Source organism: Lepidochelys olivacea (genome assembly GCF_965140295.1).
Source record: "Lepidochelys olivacea isolate rLepOli2 genome assembly, chromosome: 2".
NCBI lineage: Eukaryota > Metazoa > Chordata > Testudines > Cheloniidae > Lepidochelys > Lepidochelys olivacea.
The window spans coordinates 44,097,117-44,120,024 of record NC_140412.1 but is presented as its reverse complement, the minus strand read 5'-3'; the positions used below and the strand labels follow the sequence as shown (position 1 = coordinate 44,120,024).

The 22,908-nt window shown below is 45.1% G+C and overlaps 1 protein-coding gene across 3 annotated transcripts in view; it reads right to left on the bottom strand.

Moving 5' to 3' along the window:
* RAD54B (RAD54 homolog B) overlaps positions 1–22,908 on the bottom strand; it is a 126,431-nt gene that overhangs the window by 86,051 nt on the left and 17,472 nt on the right. The gene's annotated exons all lie outside the window — the stretch shown is intronic.

The window sequence follows — 22,908 nt, the reverse complement described above, 5'->3', positions numbered from 1 at the left end:
AAAATCTCACTTTAAAACACAGTCTTATTTAAAAATACATATACCAGGTTTTAAACATCCATGGTCTAAATTAAACCAACAAAATCTGAGAAACAAAAGAACTTACAAAGCTAAGGAAAAGAATGGTTCCACTTAAAAAGGGGGAGCTTGTAGGGGGTTACTGTGTACAGTTCTGAGCACCAAGTTTGAAAAAGGAGTTTGATTTGAAGGGATATTGATAACAGCTTCTCAAGCTTACCATGTTTATCCTTGAAAAATGTCGGCTGGGATGGGGGTGAAGGGGAAGAAATCCAATTATAGTTAAAAGTATCTAAAGGCAATAAAGACAGATCTAGGTAGGAGTGTGCTGATTCATTTGTCCGGGGCTGCATTCAAAGCAAGATTAAATAGAGTTTCTTAAGAAAGGTTTGAAGCCCATTGTAGATGGAACTTGAGAAACAAAAACTCGTATTTGGAGTGTGAGCACTTGGTAAAAACATTGCTTTTTACGCTTAGCTTGCCGTCTTTTTCCCATGCTTTGCTCTTTGCCTATAGTAATGTCTAGTGTGAAAGATTAAGGTGTCTGACCCTGAATGAGAGGGCCATCAATTATGAATGACTCTATGGGAACAATGGTATTTGCTGAAGAGAGTAATCAGGCAAAAAAACCTGATTCTACCAGTTTGTCTCTAAGAGGGGCTAGGGCTTTAACCACCTGACTATGACACTGAAGCCAGTGAATGAGTCACATTAAAGAGGGGACAGACACTTTACTTAAGATCAAGGTCTACTCTACTCCCTCTCAGACCAACCAACCACTGCCCACAACAAGAGGACTGCAGGAGGAGCCTACACTTTGATATATGGACTATGCCCTGAGGACTCACAAGAAGGCGTGAGGGCATATAAGTTTTTGTTGTTTCACCTAAAGATCTGTAACTCTTGTATGCTTTGAGAGTAAAAGTTACTTTGGTTTTAGAAATTCCTGTGCAAAGCTTCTATTCCTTATTTTACCTGCCATGTGGTCACCAAAGAGTTAAACGATAAACCAGAGTATCCAAAATGGAATGGAACTCTGGGGGAATAAGCATCAGCAACTGGAGAGACTTAGGAAGTCCAGGACTGGTCTTGAGGCCTAGGGCAGTTGGACTGTGGAGTCTCAAGTCCCAAGGAAGGATTTCAGACAAGGATCTGCACCTAGGAGCGAGCCTTATCTAAAGCCCAAATCTAAAGATCATGGTGGGACTCTTCCCAAGCCAACTGGCTTGGAAGAACATGAAATCCAAAGGCTGAGTCCAATTACTACAGACTGGTGACCCCATACTAGGAGGACTCAGCCAGGTCTGTAATGTTCATTAAAGTGCCTGGAGCCTTCCAACTTCCCTTGAATGAAACATAACCTAAGCCCTCATTTGATGATCCTAATCGCTTCCCCCAAATTTCTCTCTGTCTACAACTCCAATCTTCCCACAGCTCTTGACCAACTTGTATCCTACCAGTTTCAATTCTCCTTCCCCTCACTCACTCACATGCTTCAGTACGTGTATTAACTCAATTAATTCAAGTGCACAAATCAGAGCTCACTTAACTGGGACACCTGAAAATCCCAATACACTGTCTATTGCCTACTCCTGTGGGAATTCTGCGCCACTGCGCATGTGCAGAATTTATGTCCCTTGCAGATTTCTTTGCTTCCCCGTAGAAAAATCACTTTCTGGCAGGGAAGCCACAAAACCAGTCATGCAACCCTTGCCAGCAGTATGTTTCAGGTACCCAGGGCAGCCGGAAGAGAAGTGAACCACTGTGGGGCAGGAAACAGGACTGGGGAAGATCTTGCTGGTGGCTCATACCTTGCGCCAGGCTCAGCTGCTAGTCCAGGCTGGCCTAGGAAGGAAGAGACTACCTCTTGCCCCACACGGCATCTGGGGCTGGGTCAGACCCACCCCCACATTTCTCCCCTGGCTGCAGGAAGCTCTGCAAAATCCCTTCCCCACTCCCACCCCACTTCTTGCATCCATCACTCCTCAGCTGTACAGGGAGCTTCTCCCCCATCCACACAACCCCTGTGCATCCAGACCCCCTCATGCCCAGACCCTCCCATTGAGCCTCACCCCCCTGCACTCAGAATTCCCCTGATAAGCCCCAGTTCCCTGCACCTGGACCACCCTGATGAGCGACTCACACCGCCACCCTACCAAGCCCTCCCTCTGCAGCTGAGGAGTGATGGGCGCAAGAAGTGGGGTGGGAGGGAAGAAGGGATTTTGCAGAGCTTCCCTGCAGCCAGGGGAGAAATGTGGGGGTGGATCTGACCCAGCTCTGGATGCTGTGTGAGGAAAGCCTTGCTATTCATGTGAAAAAGTGAGATAAGAGTATCAAATTATGAACTCCATGTTACACAATATGTAAAAATATTAGCACTATGACTGTTCAAGTCTGGACTTGGCCCAGGGCAGCCTCTTGTACTGCATTCCAGACAGCCGACCTGCCTCGAAAAGGTGTTAAACACCCTGAAGGACTAACACTGATGCCATCAAGACAGAACAGATAAAACAAATTTCTTATTAACAATATTCCCGAAGACTCTAGAGGCCAACCCCCTAGCACCAAACCAAGAACTGGCTGAAATGAACAAATGGTGCAACTCTGTGGACCTACGAACATTGCAAATAAAACCATGCCAGAGGATTTGTTACAAAATTATTCAAATTTCTAGAGTAAAAATGACCGTAACCATGTTTAAGCATGACAACATGTCCAAGAGGCATTAATGTCAAGGGAGATATGGCCAATGCTTTAGCCCTGTTACAAAACATGGTCACAATCCTGGCTACATTATAAACTGGAAAAATAGTATAACTCATTCACAGAACAATTGTGGTGTAACCAGGTCTCCCAAACAGTTGTATATGAAGCTGTGGTGAGTTAGGAAGCTCTGTACAACTTATGAATTCTATTTGATACTGGGGGATTTTTGCAGTATACACAGATGCATACAAACTCCAACTGAATGTGCAGCTTTTTGCCTTCTCTATTACCTGTTTGCATGGGCAGCGGATGAACGGCAGGCTCTGGGACTCTAGCCCCGGCACTGGCTCACCCCTTCTGCCTGAGGGCCCCCCTTCTCCCGCTACTGGTCACCTGGCAATGGCACCAGTGGAAAAAGGAAGGTTATAAAGAGGGAGGAGCTGATCTTTCTTGGGTCATTTTTAATCTTGCTCAACAGGAGGGGAGAGAGAAGCAGCCCAGTATGTCAGGGCTTGCAAGAGGTGTGGGGGACCCTGCCTCCCTTCCTGAGACCACATGGTCCCCCCTCCAAGGACTACCCGGGGTAGGGTGAGCTAGTAAGGGGCATTGCGATTAGAATGTTTATTGTTTTCTAAATGATATCAACACTTTCTTGTATTTTATACTATTAAGGAAGAAAACCCAGAGTGCAACACAATTCCTGAATTATATGCTTCACAATTACTACAAGCCTTCCAAGAAAGTTGAACTGTAAACCAGAAGCTTCATACCTTTGGGGTGGAGTTCTAGGAGAAGGTGTGTTTATGTACAAGGGAGTCTGAAGGGTCAGCATTGTGCCTACGGGAGCTATGTAGCTGTACAGTGGTTTGCTGCTCTCAGGATGAGCTGCTACATAGCAGATCTGTACCCCAAGAGTGGGCCCCAATATTGGGACAGTTGCTGGACTGCGTTCAGGAAAAAACGGTTACTCACCTTCTCATAACTACTTTTCTTTGAGAGGTGTTGCTCATATCCATTCCAGTTAGGTGTGTGCATGTTGCATGCACAATCGTTGGAAAGTTTTCCCCTAGCAGCACCCGTCAGGTTGGCTGTGGAGCCCCCTCAACTGGGGCTTCTATGACGCTCAATGTATGACCCTGCCAACCTGGCACCCCCTCAGTTCCTGATTGCTGGCTACTCTGACAGAGGGGAAGGCGGGTAGGTCTGTAATGGATATGAACAGCACATCTTGAAGAAGAGTTACAAGAAGGTGAGTAACCATTTTTCTTCGAGTGCTTGCTCATATTGATTCCAGTTAGGTGACTCCTACACCTACTTGGAGGTGGAGTCGGAGTTATGGAATGACAGACTGGAGCACTGCTCTGCCGAAGGCTGCATTGTCTCTAGCATGCTGGGTTATAGTGTAGCAAGTAGCAAATATGTGCACTGAGGGCCATGTTGCCACCCTGAAGAATTCTTGAATTGGCACCTGGGTCAGGAACGCTGCCGATGAGGCCTGTGCCCTCATGGAATGGGCCATGAGATCCGGGGCTGGAACGCTGGCTAATTCGTAGCAGGTGCAGGAGGTAATCCACAATGAGATCCTCTGTGACTAGACTGGGAGACCTTTCATACAGTCTGCTACTGCCACAAATAGTTGGTTTGACTTTCGGAACAGCTTCGTGCGTTTGATGTAAAAAGCAAGTGCCCATCGAACATCCAGAGAGTAGAGCTGTTGCTCTTGGAAGGTTGCATGAGGTTTAGAGTAAAATACAGGCAGGAAAATGTCCTGGTTGGAGTGTAATTGGGACAAAAACTTTGGAAGGAAAGCTGGGTGAGGCCTAAGCTGCACCTTGTCGTTGAAGAAGACTGTGTATGGAGGGTCAGAGGTGAGGGCCTTGAGCTCCGAGACCCTCGTTGCCGAAGTAATGGCAACCAGAAAAGCAACCTTCCATGATAGATACAGGAGTGAGCAAGTTGCCAACAGTTCAAAAGGAGGTCCCATCAGTTTAGAAAGAACCAGGTTGAGGTCCCATGCAGGGATTGGTTGCTGAACCTGTAGGTACAGGTGCTCCAGGCCCTTGAGGAAGTGGCGTACCATGGGGCTGGTGAAGATGGAGCTTCTGGCCACTCCCAGGTGGAATACAGAGATAGCTGCCAGGTGCACCTGGGTGGACGAAGCAGCCAGACCTTGCTGCTTGAGTTGCAATAGGTACTCCAGGAAGAAAGGAATAGGGATCTGCAATGATGGAGTACAGCCTTGGGAGCACCAGACTGCAAACTGCTTCCACTTTGCCAGAAAAGTGGCCCTAGTGGAGGGCTTCCTGCTACCGAGCAGAACTTCCCTGACATACTCCGAACACATGAGCTCCATGGGGTTCAGACATGAAGCTTCCAGGCCGTGAGGTGGAGAGACTGGAGGTCTGGGTGATGAAAGTGACCATGGTCCTGGGTAATCAGGTCCGTGAGCAGTGATAGCATGATCGGGGTGCCTACCGAAAGGTCCAGGAGCGTGGTGTTCAATGTTGGCATGGCCACGCTGAAGCCGTCAGGATGACTGGCACCTTGTCCTGTGGACTTTGAGCAGGACCTTGTGTACAAGAAGAAATGGTGGGAACGCATACATGAGATGATCTGACCATGGGAGGAGGAAGGCGTCTGTGAGGGAGCCCCGGCAGTGGTTCCAAAAGGAGCAGAACCTCAGGCACTTCCTGTTGCTCAGAGTGGCGAAAAGATCGATATTGGGATTTCCCCACCTCTGGAAGCTGGGGAGGATGACATCTGGCCAGATGGATGACTCGTGGATGCAGAACAATCTGCTGAGGTAGTCTACCAGCTCATTCTGTGATCCTGGGAGATACATTGCCTCCAAATGCATTGAGTGGGCTATGCAGAACTCCCACAGCTGGAGGGCTTCCCAACAGAGGGGAGAGGAATGGGCACCACCCTCCTTGTTTATGTAAAACATTGCAGTTGTGTTGACTCCCACGCATTGACCCCTCAAGTGGGCCTGGAAGGTCAGGCACTCTAATTGAATCGCTCTCAGCTCCTTGATGTTGATGTGGAGTGAGAGCTCGTCTTGAGACCAGAGGCCCAGTGTCTGAAGGTCCACCAGGTGTGCGCCCCACCCCAGCGCCAATGCCTCCATTACCAGGGACAGTGAGGTCTGAGGTCTGTAGAAGGGGACTCCCTTGCACATAGCTTGTTGCTTGAGCCTCCAGCCCAGAGACTGGAAGAGATAACCCGGAAGAGTAGCCACAGAGTCCAGACTGTCGCGTTCCAGGCGGTACGCTGACGTGCGTCACAGACCTCTCCAGATTTAGCTCATCCTGGCATGCTGTACCACGTACGTACAAGATACCATGTGACAGAGTAGTCTCAGGCAGGCCCTTGCTGTGGTGGTAGGGTACAGTCTGAGACCTTGTATGGAGTCCGAGATCATTAGAAAACAGGTCTCCAGCAGGAATACTCTAGCACAACCTGTGTCCAATACTGCCCTCATAAACTCTATCCTTTGAATTGGTATCGGGGTCAACTTGCTTTCATTGAGAAGAAGGCCCAACCTGTTGTATGTGTACCTCACGATATGTATCTGCGCTTCTACCTGGTCCCTGGAACGCCCCCGGAGCAGCCATTCATTGAGGTACGGATATACCTGCACCTGCCTCTGGCAAAGGAAGGCAGCAACAACAGACATGCGATTGGTGAACACCCAAGGGGCTGTGGACAAGCCGAAGGGGAGAACCATAAACTGGAAGCGGTTGTGATTGACCACAAACCTCAGGTATCATCTGTGAGCAAGACATATGGATATATGAAAGTACGTGTTCTTGAGCTAGAAGACGGCGTACCAGTCTCCCAGATCCAGAGTAGGAATGACTGAGTTCAGGGAGACCACGGTGACGCTGAAGTGCCGCATGAATCTGTTGAGGCCCCGCAGGTCTTGAATGGGTCTGAAACCCCCTTTGGCTTTGGGGATTAGGAAATAATGGGAGTAGATTCTCTTTCCCCTTAGCTCCTGAGGAACCTCTTGTTCCGCCACCTCTTCGGCCTGCAGGTCCCTCTCGTGTGCCACCCTGCACAGCAGGTCCTGGTGGGCACAACTGTTTATGGGCGGCATCCCTAAAGTAGAAGTCCCCACCACTGCCTCATCTAGAGAGGAAGAGGAGAACGCAAGTGGGGAAACAGGGTCATCCTGGATCTCCTGGTCCATTAGGACTTCCTGTTTCAGATTGATTAACCCCAGATCAGCTGTAGGAGGGGGGTCAGCTCCAGGGGAGGCAATGAGGCCAGAGTCCCCTCAGTATCCCTGGGGACAGGGTGCTTGGCCGAGGCTGCTAGTACCCTGAGCGTGGCTACCACCGACCGGGAACCCTTGGACAAGGTACCCTGGGCCTGGTGATATGCCCAGGAGGTCCAAAAGGGACACTCTGCCAGCCCCTGCGATTGTGCTGGTCATGGCTTTGTGCCCACATTGGGGCGTCTATGTGCCGACCAGTACCAGCTCTGGTGCGAATATCTGGACCCCACCTCCAAGTCTGAAGATGAGGACCGGGATCTTGATGGCCATGACAGTGCCGAGCAAAGCTGAGTTGATGAGTGGTGCTGGGATCCGGAGCAGCGCCATGAAGACAATCGGTGCCGAGACCTCGACCGGTGCCATGATGACCAGTGCCGAGATCGGGACCTCTGCTGAGTCGGGAACCTGTGCCAAGGTGGGGATTGAGGACATGATGGTGAGCAGTGCTGCGAGATGGATTGGTGCTGGGACTCAGAGTGGTGCCTCCTTGTCGGTGCCCGTGAGCAGTGCCTTGGAGATGCAGGTGGACACAACATCACCGGCTTTCCCCATGACTGTGCGTAGTGCTGGAGGCTTGTCGTGGAGGGCTAGGGACCGCAGTGCCATCATAGCAATGAGGTCCCTCAAAGGTGTCTGGGGTGAACGGTAGCCCCACCTCTTCCACCATATGGCTTATGGAGTCCAACGGCACCAGACTCAATGGTCTCCTTTGCGGGGCTGAAGTCAAGGGTGCCAGCTCCAAAGCTCTCCGTGCCAGGTGCTCCTCCCTGCGATGTGCCCCATTGGCTGACTCCAAAGGAGTGGGTCTTGAAGGCGGTGATCCAGTCCTACCCTGCTTCGGTGCAGTTCCTGTGGTGCTGGGGAATGGGACCGGTGCTGGACAGTTCCCACCGACTTCAGCACTAGGGAGCAGTGGTGCTGCAAATCTCTGTGCCCAGAGTCCTTCCGCGATGCCTCTTCTGCCACGGATACCGGAGCATTCGCACAAATGAACACAGTGCCGGGTCTTGCCGTGCCGAGGCGGATTGTGGTCTCAGAGTTGCCTCCACAAGGAGCTACTTTAAATGGAAGTCCCACTCCTTTTTTCTTTAGGGCAAAACCCTTTACAACCCTGCACCTATTGGCTTGGTGCGCTTCCTGCAGACACTTTAGACAGGCGTTGTGGGGGTCACCCACTGGTACGGGCTTATTGCAGGACATGCGGGATTGGAACCCTTGCGACTGAGGCATGCCCCGAGTCCCTAAGGGGAGATAGGCAGTCAGGGTGGAGGGAAAACCCCCACTCCCAACAGCTAAACACTACTAACACTAATAACTACAGCGAACTGAAAGGCTAGGAGAAGGAGAGGAGACCTTGCTAAGCAAGCCACCACAGTTCCAATGACCACCACTGGCGGTAAGAAGGAACTGAGGAGGTGCCAAGTCGGCAGGGTCATATACTGAGCACCACAGAGGTGCCACTGCAGGGGGCTCCACAGCTGACCCGACGGGTGCTGCTAGGGGAAAACTTTCCGACAACTGTGTACCCCACTTGATCTGTAACAGAAGTGTAAACAGGACCCAAAGGAATCTTATTATGCCCAATGAGCCCATAGAGAAGAAATACTTGATGACTAATGGTACTGAATACAGGTGATAGAGCTAATATTAATAGTAGGAAAAGCCATCTCAAATCTCACAGTTAACACTCCATCACATGACTAACGCTGTCTTAAGTCCTGCAGCTAGACCAAATGATGAAAAATTCCACTGTGAGTAGGAGTTCACAGGGTTACAAAGGAAATCTTGAAACTAGGCAATGTCAGACCATTAATACCAAGAAAAGATTTTTGAGCATGGACTCATTTCAGCCAGGGTTGCTTCCTTCCCTCTAAAAAAGAAAAACAAATGATAACTTTCATCTAATGGCAAACTGCCTTGTTTATGTATTCCACAAACCTCAAGAAGCTGTCAGCCTAAGCAACAACAGAATTTTTTAGGACATGAAAGTGACCCTAAATTAAAGGAAGTAATGGTTGATCAATGACAAGCCTATACTCCCAATCTTTATCCTATCCCAAACATTAGATCCAGACTGTGGCCAGCTCTAGGAAATTAATCAGAATCCACATGACACAGTCCCATGGTTGTCATAGTACCACGAGACCCTCGGCCAACTGAGAAAACCATCATCATCCGCATAGACACTGATGCCGCTAAGCACCATCAGTCTTGGCAACTCCATAATTGTTACAATTAGTAATGGCAATAAATTCACAAAGGGGTTCTGATGTGACTCTTCAGCAATGTGTACACCAATTCTTGGCCCACATTAATCTCATCTTGGGACTAACATTCAAGATGGAGACTCACAATCACATCTAGTTTAGGGGCAAGCAGTCTCCTGTAACTGAGGTCAGAAACAAACTACACAGTTACACCACATTCCCTGATACTCCCTCTATGTACAGCCAAAAACCCAGCTAAAGACTATTGTGCCAATAATGGCCATGCAGTGGCATCCAGCTAGGTGATCTCAGTTACACACACACAGTCAGGGATCACAACCTTAAGTCATGGGGCATGATTATTAAAACACTGTCCTTCCAGTGAACAGCATTATTTGAGAAGCCAGCTCAGCAACCAACACACACCCTGAATTCCTGAAAATAAAACAGACAAAACCAATGGGATTAAAATCAAACATGACACAGGTTTATGCGCACACTTTTCCCCTGTGTCATTTTACCTTACCAACCCCCCACAAACAATTATCTCCCTTCACGCAGACTACTATATTCCTAGCACAGCAGCAATATTCAACACTGTCATTCTAATGTCAATGAAGAGAAAGTCACCCCAGCTGAAAATGCGCTACTGCTAGCCAGAACCAAGCCACCTAATACATAGGTCAGGGCGGGGGGGGGGATAAAACTTTACCTTTAAATAAAGGAACAGAAGTAAACTTAACAGCTTTTAAAATAGGCTGCCTACTCCCACACACAATATCTCAGATCCAAACAAATGCCAAACAATATGAGTCTCTTATCTCCCCCGCAAGAATGGCTGTTACTGCCAACTTAACCCCACTTGCCCTTGTACGTCTGACAGACCAAATTCAGAAAGGAGGTAAAGGGAAATTTAACAACCTTTCTGCATGGACCACTCACATCCACCTAAAGCCACACATCAATATCCCCCAAAACAAATATGTACTCTGCAGTCAATCCTCACAAGTCTTGTTGTCAAGGAAACAGCACTATAAATTAATCTACTAAATGGGGATTTGTTTCTACATTACAAAATTTCCTGCATTGTGGAAACAGTGCAATAAACAATTTGATGCATGCAGATATAAAATATTCAAGTTTATTTATTTCTTTTTACGTGTACTATAATCTATTACAATTTTTCCTGTGTCCTTTTGTTTGTTTCGCTAGTTACCTGAATATTTATATTATTTGTATAGGACATTACCTTGAATTGTGCCCAAAATTTTATAACTTTATTGTACAGCTTTGCCAGTACATTGCAGCCAAATGTATTCTGAAATAGTGAGTTAGGGCACAATTTTGCATGTTAACAACATAGGACTATTCAAGAAAAGGAGCTATCACAGCTCTCCTTGGCTGAGCAGCAGTTGACTCAACTGAAGATTTCTAGACCAAGACCTGCTCAACCTAGTTCAGAAGGACATTAGGCCCCTCAAAGGCCAAAGAAACTGAAAAGCAAATGATACCCAGATCAAAAAAAAGAATGTGTTTCAACTGGAGACAGGAAGAACATTTCATAGGAGACTGTGAGAATACACCTAACCTTATTTACTGCACCAATAACTGATCAGCAGATATTCAGCTTGGCATAAACCCAAAGTTAAAAGAGAAAAACAAGAGATTTTCCCCAAGCAAAGCTCCCTACTGGAGGATTTGTACGAAGAGTACAGACAGCAATCTTGCAGATGCACGGAGTACAAGTTAGATCTCAGGAGAATAATCCTGAAGACGAATCAGCAGCTCATGCTACAGGATTTGTAGACACTGTCTTGTGGGGACAGCACACCACAGGAGTTTCAAACTCCAAGTCCATGGCCTGGAAGTCCAAGTGCCCAAGATTCTATTCCCATTGACTGGAAAGCATACAGCACATGTGATTCACTTACCGAAGTCTCACCATAGACCAAGTCAGAATGAGGAGAAGGAGCAGAACTACGAGACCCAACTATACTTGCCAGAATGGCCAAAACTCTTCCTGTCAGATGGGATTTTATATAGGAAGGTTCAGAGGAGAGGAGAAGGCTGGGGACAGCTACACTCATAGAAACTGTGCTTTATAGAGTCCACAATGAGATGGCCCACACAGGAGTAGAGAAAATGTTAGAATTGGCTAGAGGTTGATTTTATTGGCCTTGAATGATTTGAGTGGTGTAAAGGAAATATCAGATCTGTAAGCGTCATCTCAGACGGAATGCTACTGTGGAAAAGCCTGCCAAGCTTTTGAACATTAAAGCATCTGTTCCAAAGATAACAGAGGTAGAGCTTGTCATAACCATACAGCTAAGGGTAGCCTAGAATTCCTCCTTACCTGTAAGGGGTTAAGAAGCTCAAATAACCTGGTTGGCACCTGACCAAAAGGACCAATGGGGAAAGAAGATACTTTCAAATCTGGGGAGGTGGGAGAAGGCTCTGTTTGTGCTCTTTGTTTGGGTGTTCTCTGGGGAAGCAGAGAAGCATCAGGTCAGAAAACTCCTTCTCCTAAAATCATCCTAAAATGAGTCACAATATTGCAAAAAGAGTAAGTAAATAAGGCAAGGCGTGTTACATTATCTTTTGTTTTTAGCTTGTGAATTTTCCCTATGCTTAGAGGGAGGTTTATCCCTGTTTTTTGTAACTTTAAAGTTTTGCCTAGAGGGGAATCCTCTGTGTTTTGAATCTGATTACCCGGTAAAGTTACCTTCCATCTTGATTTTACAGAGGTGCTTCTTTTATTTTTTTTTCTTTATAATAAAGTTCTGGTTTTTAAGAATCTGGTTTACCTATTTGGTTGGTATATTATTCTCAAGTCTCTCCAGGAAAGGGGGTGAAGAAGCTTGGGGGATATTTTAAGGGATAAGAATTCCAAGCGATCCTTTTCCTGAATCTTTGTCTAACTCACTTGGTGGTGGCAGCAGCACCCATCCAAGGATAAGGAAGGATTTGTACTTTGGGGAAGTTTTTAACCTAAGCTGGTAGAAATAAGCTTAGGGGGTCTTTCATGCGGGTCCCCACATCTGTACCCTAGAGTTCAGAGTGGGGAGGGAATCCTGACAGAGCTGCTGGATGAGACTCAAGTAAAAAGGAGATCTCAACAGAAGGGATCTAATGCAGGTGTGCAGGCTGAGGAAATGGATGAATCTTCATTTGATTTGACTCTGTAATCTGAACTTAAGACACTGGCGGAGGAATTTGACCCAAACCAGAGTACTTCACTTGATGAAAATCAAGGGAAATTTCATGATATGAGCACTCCACTGCGGCTAAAGTGAATCTGCCTATTCCCATCACAACATTTGTGGAGGGTAGCACAGATGTGGTGGGACTGCCTGACCAGGTAGAGCTAGAAGTCAACCCAGCCAAACCTGGGGACTAGTCCTTGAGTCTGTACTTCTGTGGAGATCCAAGATCCCCAAGTGATAAAGTATCACTGCATATACCTTTCTTTACTATCTGACTTTGCAGACAGATATAGATAAGACATTATTGTGGGTCACAGATGTCATCAGATTGTGGGGATGTCATTTATTTAAATAGGGGCACAACCCAAATGCCATATGTTGCAGTATTTGACTTTGTTTGGCCCAAAGAAAGGGAGAAAAGCAATGGGGGGGGGGGGAGACAGAGAGACAGGTATTTTAGTTGGAATTTTTTAGAGTTACCTATAAAAGTTTATTTGAGGTCACCCCCTTTTACCCTTTAAGAGCTGAGCCAACCAGAGCTCAGAGGGGAAGATGAGAAATATAGGAATTGGAGACAGCCTTGTGGACTTAGCAGCTGATTGACACAGGACCAAAAGACGTGTCTGCTATGAGGGCTGGAATGCTGCTAGCTGTGGAGATTCCCCAGATTGATTGTTTGCTTTACAGGATTCTGAATTTTTTGGATAAGGACTGAAATGCTACCATTTTTCTCAAGCTCTGAAGAGTCCACGTGACACATAGGACACCTTATGGTTGTACTATAAAGACTGAGAAACCCTCTCTAAAAAAAGATCAGCAAGGAATGTGTGAGTGTGTACACGTGCACGCTGAAGTATAAATTCATAGATTCCAAGGCCAGAAGTGACCATTGTGATCATCTAGTCTGACCTCCTGCATAATACAGGCCATAGAACTTCCCCCAAATAATTGCTGTTTGAACTAGAGCATATCTTCTAGAAAAACATCCAATTTTGATTTTAAAACTGCCAGTAAACAAGAATCCACTGCAACCTTTGGTAAGGTGCTCCAATGGTTAATTACCCTCACTGTTAGAGAAGTTATGTTGGAACTAAATATTTAAATATATGTAACAGCAACAAAGTGGGGAGATCTGTATAAAGAACACCATGTAGATTTATTGCCTAACTCCTCTTGTTTAAAAGTTATTCATAGTATTCCAAGTACTATTTACAATGCTTCTGTGCATTAATGTTTGTTTATTAAGAAGCTGACTGGGAACAGCTAATTATCAGGGTTTTACATATAATAGCCCTGAGGTTTAACTTATAATGCTTTCTGAAAAGTCCTGAAAAGACAGAACTCTGATCTGTACTTCAAACTGAGGTGCAGGAAGGAGAACATAACAGAGTTGTACATACTATTACTTTGACATTCCCCTACTACATCACACTTACACTAACATTAATCCTTCAAACTTGCAATTTACAAAATTACTGTCTCCATGACGAATATTAACAAGTGTGGCAGAATTTGTGGATGACACAAAGTTGGGAGGTATTGCCAATATGGAAGAGGACTGGAATATCATACAAAGATTCGGACGATCTTGAAAACTGCAGTTATAGAAATGGAATGAAATTTAATAGTGCAAAGTACAAGGTAATGCGTTTAGGGATTTCTGCTATGTTTTGGGGGACTTATCAGTTGGAAGTGACAGAGGAGGAAAAAGCCCCGGGGTGTATTAGTCCATCACAGGATGGCTATGAGATGCCTATGCAATATGCCTATGAAAAAGGCTAATGGAATCCTAGGATGCATCAAGCAAGGTATTTCCAGAAGAGATAAGGAACTGTTGTAATCATTATACAAGGCAATGGGAAGACCTCAACTGGAATACTGTGTGCAATTCTGTTTCCCCATCTTTAAGAAAGATGAATTCAAACTGGAACAGGTGCAGAGAAGGGCTACTAGGATGATCAGAGGAATGGAGAACCTACTTTATGAGAGGCGACTTAAGGAGCTTGGCTTGGTTAGCCTAACAAAACAAAGAGCTGAGAAGAGATATGATTATCCCTCTGATGTATTTAGAGAGCAAACACCAGAGAAAGAGAGGAGTTATTTAAGTTAAGGGCCAATGTTGACACAAGAACAAATGGATATAAACTGACAATCAAGAAGTTTAGTCTTGAAATTAGAAAAAGGTTTCTAACCATCAGAGGAGTGAAGTTCTGGAACAGCCTTCCCAGGGAACTAGTGGAGGCAAAGATCCTAACTTGTTTCAAGACTGATCTTGATAAGTTCATGGAGCAGATGGTATGATGAGATTGCCTACAGTGGCATATGCCCCGTCTGCGACTCCTATTAGCAAATAGCTCCAATGGCCAGAAATGGGACACTAGATGAGGAGGGTTCTAAATTACTACAGAGAATTCTTGCCCAGATATCTGGCTGGGGGGTTTCAACCACATGCTCAGGATCTAACTGACTGCCATATTTGGGGTTGGGAAGGACTCCTCCCCCGCCCCCAGGTCAGAATGGCAGAGACCCTGGGTTTTTTTTTGCCTTCCTCTGAAGCATGGGGCACAGTTCACTTGCTGGTATGAACTAGAGTAAACGGTGGATTCTCTGTAACTTGAAGTCTTTACATCAAGATTTGATTACTTCAATAACTTAGCCAGAGGTTATGGGCCTATTACTGGAGTGGTTAGGTGAGGTTCTGAGACCTGAGGAGGTCAGACTAGATGATCATGATGGTCTCATCTGGCCTTAGAGTCTCTGAGAATTTGATTTTTTTTAAATTGCAAAAAAATAAAAAAATATTTTTTCTTTTTATAGCTGCAGACAATTAATGGGGGGGAAAGGGTTGGGATTAGGGCTGCACTGACAGCAGGGCTGTATGGGGTTCCTAGCACTCACAGCGGAGAATTCAGGGGGCTCCCTGCACAGCCCAGGGGCCCAGCACACCCAGGTGTAAGGCTGCGGTCCTGGCATCTCAGAGCAGACCCACCAGACAGGGCTGCAGGGGAGGCCACCCCACTGTTGAACAGGTCCTGCCTGGGGACAGCCCCCACATTCCTGGCTAGTGATTGGGAGAACAGGGCCATGACAGCAAAGCCGCAGAGGACTCCCTGAATGGCTGTAGGGCCACTGACACCCAATCCCCACAGGCACAAGGTACCAGGGGAGGTGCACTCACACTGACTGCTCCCGATGGATTTTATTTCCTCGTTGATTTCACTGTATCAGATGAAATTGACGTTTATTGAAATCTATCCATTTAAATCAAAGAACATAAGAATGGCCCTACTGGGTCAGACCAAAGATCCATCTAGCCCAATATCCTGTCTTCTGACAGTGGCCAGTGCTAGGTGCCCCAGAGGGAATGAACAGAATAGGTAATCATCAAGTGATCCATCCCCTGTTGCTCATTCCCAGCTTCTGGCAAACAGAGGCTAGGGACACCATTCCTGCCCATCCTGGCTAATAGACATTGATGGACGTATGCTCCATCTAGTTCTTTTTTTAACCCTGTTATGGTCTTGGCCTTCACAACATCTTCTGGCAAGGAGTTCCACAGGTTGATTGTGCATTGTGTGCAGAAATACTTCCTTTTTTTTGTTTTAAACCTGCTGCCTATGAATTTCATTTGCTGATTCCTAGTTCTTGTGTGATGAAAAGTAGTCAACAACACTTCCTTACCTACTTTCTCTACACTAGTCATGATTTTATAGACCTCTATCATATATCCCCTTAGCTGTCTCTTTTCCAAGCTGAAAAGTCCCAGTCTTATTAATCTCTCCTCATACGGAAGCCATTCCATACCCCTAATAATTTTTGTTGACCTTTTCTGAACCTTTTCCTATCTATCTTTTTAGAGATGGGGCAACCACATCTGCACACAGTATTCAAGATGTGGGCTACCATGGATTTATATAGAGGCAACATGATATTTTCTGTCCTATTATCTATCCCTTTCTTAATTATTCCCAGCATTCTGTTCGTTTTTTTGACTGCCGCTGCACATTAAGTGGATGTTTTCAGAGAACTATCCACAATGACACCAACATCTCTTTCTTGAACAGTAATAGCTAATTTAGACCCCATCATTTTATATGTATAGTTGGGATTATGCTTTCCAATGTGCATTACTTTGCATTTATCAACATTAAATTTCATCTGCCATTTTATTGCCCAGTCACCCAGTTTTGAGAGATCCTTTTGTAGCTCTTTGCAGTCTGCTTGGGTCTTAACTATCTTCAGTAATTTTGTATCATCTACAAATTTTGCCACCTCACTATTTACCCTTTTTTCCAGATCATTTATGAATATGTTGAATAGGACTGGTCCCAGAACAGACACCTGGGGGACACCATTTTTTACCTCTCTCCATTCTGAGAGCTTACCATTTATACCTACCCTTTGTTTCCTATCTTTTAACCAGTTCCCAATCCATGAGCGCACCTTCCCTCCTATCCCGTGGCAGCTCACTTTGCATAAGAGCCTTTGGTGAGGGTCCTTGTCAAAGGATTTCTGAAAATCTAAGTACACTATATCCACTGGATCCCGTTGGTCCACATGCTTGTTGACCCCCTCAAAGAATTCTAGTTGATTGGTGAGGCATGATTTCCCTTTACTAAAATCATGTTGACTGTTCCTCAACAAATTACATTCATCTATATGTCTGACAATATTGTTCTTTATTATAGTTTCATCCAGTTTGCCCGGTACTGAAGTCAGGCTTAGAGGCCTGTAATTGTCGGTATCACCTCTGGAGCCCTTTTTAAAAATTGGTGTCACATTAGCTATCCTCCAGTCATCTGGGCAGAAGCTGATTTAAATGATAGGTTACAGACTACAGTTAGTAGTTCTGCAATTTCACATTTGAGTTCCTTCAGAACTCTTGGGTGAATACTGTCTGGTACCGGTGACGTATTGCTGTTTAATTTATCAAGTTGTTCCAAAACCTCCTTTAATGATACCTCAGTTTGGGACAGTTCCTCAGATTTGTCCCCTAAAAAGAATGGCTCAGGTTTGGGAATCTCCCTCACATCCTCAGCCGTGAAGACCGATGCAAAGAATTTATTTAGTTTCTGTACAATGGCCTTATCGTCCTTGAGTGCTCCTTTAGCACCTCAATCGTCCAGTGGCCCACTGGTTGTTTAGCAGGCTTCCTGCTTCCAATGTACTTAAAAAAAATTGCTATTACTTTGAGTCTTTGGCTAACTGTTCCTCAAATTCTTTTTTGGCCTTCCTAATTGTATTTTTACACATTTGCCAGAGTTTATGCTCCTTTCTATTTTCCTCACTAGGATTTAACTTCCACTTTTTAAAGGATGCCTTTTTGCCTCTCACTGCTTCTTTTACTTTGTTGTTTAGCCATAGTGGCTCTTTTTTAGTTCTCTTACTATGTTTTTTAATTTGGGGGTATACATTTAAGTTGAGCCTCTATTATGGGGTCTTTAAAAAGTTTCCACACAGCTTGCAGAGATTTCACTTTTGGCACTGTACCCTTTAATTTCTGTTTAACTAACCGCCTCATTTTTGTGTAGGTCCTCTTTCTGAAATTAAATGTTACAGTGTTGGGCCGCTGTAGTGTTTTTCCCCCCACATATTAAATTTAATTATATTGTGGTCACTATTACCAAGCGGTTAGCTATATTTACCTCTTGGACCTGATCCTGTGCTCCACTTAGGACTAAATCAAGAATTGCCCCCCCTTGGTGGGTTCCAGGACCAGCTGCTCCAAGAAGCAGTCATTTAAGGTGTCAAGAAACTTTATCTTTGCTTCCTATCCTGAGGTGACATGTACCCAATCAATATGGGGATAATTGAAATCCCCCATTATTATTATCATTGAGTTTTTTATTTTAATAGCCTCTCTAATCTCCCTGAGCATTTCACAGTCACTCTCATCATCCTGGTCAGGTGGTTGGTAATATACCCCTACCGCTACATTCTTATTATTAGAGCATGGAATTTCTATCCATAGAGATTCTATGGTACAGTTTGATTCATTTACAATTTTCACTTCATTCGATTCTGCACTTTCTTTCACATATAATGCCACTTCCCCACCAGCACGACCTTGTTGGGATATAGATATTCAGGCCTGCCTGTAAAGGCCTATACTTTAAGAATGTAGGTATATGTTTATCATTTAGCTAGTGATAGAGGTATACAAGAAAGAATCTGTGTAAGGGCCTTCTCTCACTGTGACAGTCTGAGGCCCTGTTCTTAGGCCAATGCCTTTGGCTAAGCAGCAGAGGCAGCCATAAGCTGGGAAGCATATGGTCACATCCTCACATTCCAAACTAGTCAATATGGGGCTGTAAGCAAGGTGATCATAGAATCATAGAATATCAGGATTGGAAGGGACCTCAGGGGGTCATCTAGTCCAACCCCCTACTCAAAGCAGGGCCAATCCCCAATTTTTGCCCCAAATCCCTAAATGCCCCCCCTCAAGGATTAAACTCACAACCCTGGGTTTAGCAGGCCAATGCTCAAACCACTGAGCTATCCCTCCAATCTATCATCTCCAGAGAAAGGGAAGAGCCTAGAAGATGTAAAAGGAAATTTAGGTTGATAGTTTTCTGTCTGGTAAGAACTCACTTATCAATAGACACAGCTGGGAAACCCTCATGTCTTTATAGATGTAGTTGTGAAATCCTCACTTCTGTATTGTTTTGTCATTATAGTTCCCACTTTGCTACTGTCTATTTGCATGGTCTCTGTCTGGTTCTGTGATTGTTTCTGTCTGCTATATAATTAATTTTGCTGGGTGTAAACTAATTAAGGTGGTGGGATATAATTGGATATAATCATGTTACAATATGTTAGGACTGGTTAGGTAAATATCAGTCGAATGATTGGTTAAGGTATAGCTAAGAATATTACTATATAAATTAGGGGCAAACAGGAAGTAAGTTGGGATTCAAAAATAAGGAAAAAGGAACTTGGATTTAAGCTTGCTTGAAGTTCACCCCAGTAAACATCTAATTGTTTGCACCTTCGGACTTCGGGTATTGTTGCTCTCTGTTCATGCAAGGACCAGGGAAGTGGGAGAGTGAAGGAATAAGCTCTCTAACAGACCTTTTCTGTCCTTCCGATATATTTTGTACCTTGGTATTACTGTATCCCATTGATTAGCCTCATTCCACCAAGCTTCTGTGATGCCTATTATATCAATATCCTCATTTAATATGAGGCACTCTAGTTCACCCATTTTATTATTTAGACTTCTAGCATTGGTATACAAGCACTTTAAAAACTTGTCTCCTTTTGGCTGTCTGCCATTACATGATGTAATTGAATGGGACTCTTATTTAACTGCTTCTGATCAGATCCTGCCTGTATTTTATCCTTTTCCATCCTCTCATTCTCTATTAATAAATCCTCCCCTAAGGAATGTCCAAACCATGTGCTCCTCCACATCTGTTGGCTTTCCCCCAGCCCTTAGTTTAAAAACTGCGCTATGACCTTTTTAATGTTAAGTGCCAGCATTTTGTTTCGATTTTGGTTTAGGTGGAGCCTATCCTTCCTGTATAGGCTCCCCCTTTCCCAAAAGTTTCCCCAGTTCCCAATAAATCTAAACCATCCTCTCAGCCACACATTGAGACTCTGCAGTTCTGCCTGTCTAACTGGCCCTACGCGTGGAACTGGGAGCATCTCAGAGAATGCTACCAGGGAGGTCCTGGACTTCAATCTCTTACCTAGCCATCTAAATTTGGCTTCCAGGACCTCTCTCCTATCCTTCCCTATGTCATTGGTACCTACATGTACCACGACCACCGGATCCTCTCCAGCACTACACATAAGTCTATCTAGAGGTCTTGAGAGACCCGCAACCTTCGCATCAGGCAGGCAAGTCATCATGCGGTTCTCCCGGTCATCGCAAACCCAACTATCTATGTTTCTAATGATAGAAGAAAAGGAGTATTCTGGCACCTTAGAAACTAAAATTTATTTGCGCATAAGCTTTCGTGAGCTACAGCTCACTACATCAGATGCATTCAGTGGCTACCTTCAGTCCTTTTGATATGATGTCCATCTGTCTGGTTTTGGAAAGGAAGATGTCTGTTTGTATCTGTATGAGTTTTTTCATGAAGTTGATAGATTTCCACTCCATACGGCTAAATTCAGTGCCTTGCATAATGACAGGTTTCAGAGTAGCAGCCGTGTTAGTCTGTATTCGCAAAAAGAAAAGGAGTACTTGTGGCACCTTAGAGACTAACAAACCCATTACTAATGCCTGCCTCTTTCTAATAGCTAGAGTTCCCTCCCCCGGAGAGGTATCCTCAGTGCGAGAGGATACCACATGATCATCTGGAAGGAGGGTCCCAACTATGGGATTGGTTGCGTCTGCTTCAGTTAGATGCCCTCCTTCCCTGGGACTTTCATCCTCCTCAACAGCACAGAGGCTGTCAGACTGGGGGACACCGTTCTACTGTGTCCTGGAAAGTCTCATCTATGTACCTCTCTGTCTCCCTCAGCTCCTTCAGTTCAGCCACTCTGGTCTCCAAAGCCCGTACACGGTCTCTGAGGACCAGGAGCTCCTTGCTCCGAATGCATACATACGCCACCTGCCCATAGGGCAGGTAATCATACATGCTGCATTGGGTGCAATAAAGTGGGTAACCCCCACTCTGTTGCTGGACTTCTGCCTGCATTCCCTTTACACTCCTGCAGCTGGTTCCTTTGCTGTTCTTTTGTTTATATCAAAGGAGTATTAAAAGCCTGACAAGCCTATTAATAAATCAGCTAACTATTAGATTGTTTTCCTTTCAATCAAATTGACCTCACCCACTTCCTCCTCTAAATCTGTCTATTTGTCTCCATTCCTCTTTCCACCTCTCTCTTTCCCTAGTCCTTTTTCATTCCTCTTCATAACCACAACTGGTCGTGTCGTCTATTAGTTGACGCTCGGTATCAAAGACGTGGGTTCTAGCTCCAGCTCTGTCACTGACTTGTACATCAGCTCACAGAAACTGGCCTCTTTATTTGTTTCCTTATTAGTAAAACAGTGATAATGCCCGTGCCTGGGGCCCAAATCAGACCAGGCCCAAAACAAAAGTTAGAAGTTATTGGATAGCCCTTGCCAACAGTAACCCTGAAAATGGTCTCTTTCTTGGCTTCCACCGATAGACATGTTTCTTTCTAGAAACAAGGTCAGAAAACATGATACTTATTTGCAGGGTGGATAAAAATCAATGATTTAAAAAAAAAATCGAATTTTTTTGATGAAATGCTTTTTGAGGAAAAAAACTATCTAAAGATAGTTTTAATTAAGATATCTTTGAGATATAATATATCTTATCATGGAACAGGGATTATAAAACTAATTCTATAGCGTGAGAATATATTCATGTAATGTTTAAGAAAAGTTTTGTAAATGAGTTTCAATAATTCATGGATTAGGGACCCAATTTTATGGGGTTCCAGGGGCTTCTGTGTAGATTATTTAGGTTAATCTTTCTATCTACCCAATGGGACTCAATGCTCAGTCTGGAATATACCATCAGAGATGCTTAGTTTTGCAGTTCTCTAACTGTGGATTTGTGTCTCCACTCCAGAGAACATTTTTGCTGTTAACAAGCAAGTTAACAAACAATTTATAGAGGTGAGAAACAACAGACCTCAACCTTACTGTCCCTCTGCAAATTTGTGCACAAAAAGTCAATCCCTTACCTCTCTCTAAAAGTGCAAAGTTTCAAAACGTTGAATGAATAGAAGATGGTTGGGGATGGAATAGATCTGGACAAGGAGAAGAAGTCTGGAGATAAATGTGAAAAGGGAGGGACAGGCAGTAGATACAAAAGTGAAACTGTTTGAGCAGCATATTCCAGAAGTCTTCAGGTCTTTCTGAGTGTAGCCTTCATTGATTTGAGATCTACCATACCATTATCTCACTAGAAAGGAAAACCTATAATGGCAGCAGGCCATAAAAGAGACCCAGTTTGGGAATAAGAACCATTCAAGAAACATGTTTGCTGATGATGTTTTAAAGAAAGTCACACCAGTGAACTGGTGGAAGTCACTTAGGGCCAGTGCCAGTCCTCAAATCCTCCCAGCAGGCCAATAATGTCACTGCAGATGGTGTTCACACCACCTCCCAGCCCGTTTCCCATCCTTTGTCCTCGCTCCCTTGGCCTCATGCCGCCCCGGCTGACTGCCCGGGAGATTAGTGACACTGCTTCCATGGATGACTCTGCCTGGCAACTAATGATGCTGCCTCCATGGCCAACTCTGCTCGGCGACTAGCAATGGTATATCTCTGTCCCTCTCCCCAGCCAACAGGAACTGCAGAGGGCAGCGCCTGCAGCAGACAGCCAGCAGTATGGCTGCATGGGTCTCTCCTCCACAGCTCCGCCGGCAACAACAGGGATAGGGAACCGCTTGCAGGGAGCGGAAGAGGTGAATGACACTTTGCCAAGTGCAACCCCTGAGAGGGTCCCAGGAGCAGCAGGATGGAGCAACATAGTGGGGAGGGGCATGTGAATCTCTCCTGCCCGCTCCT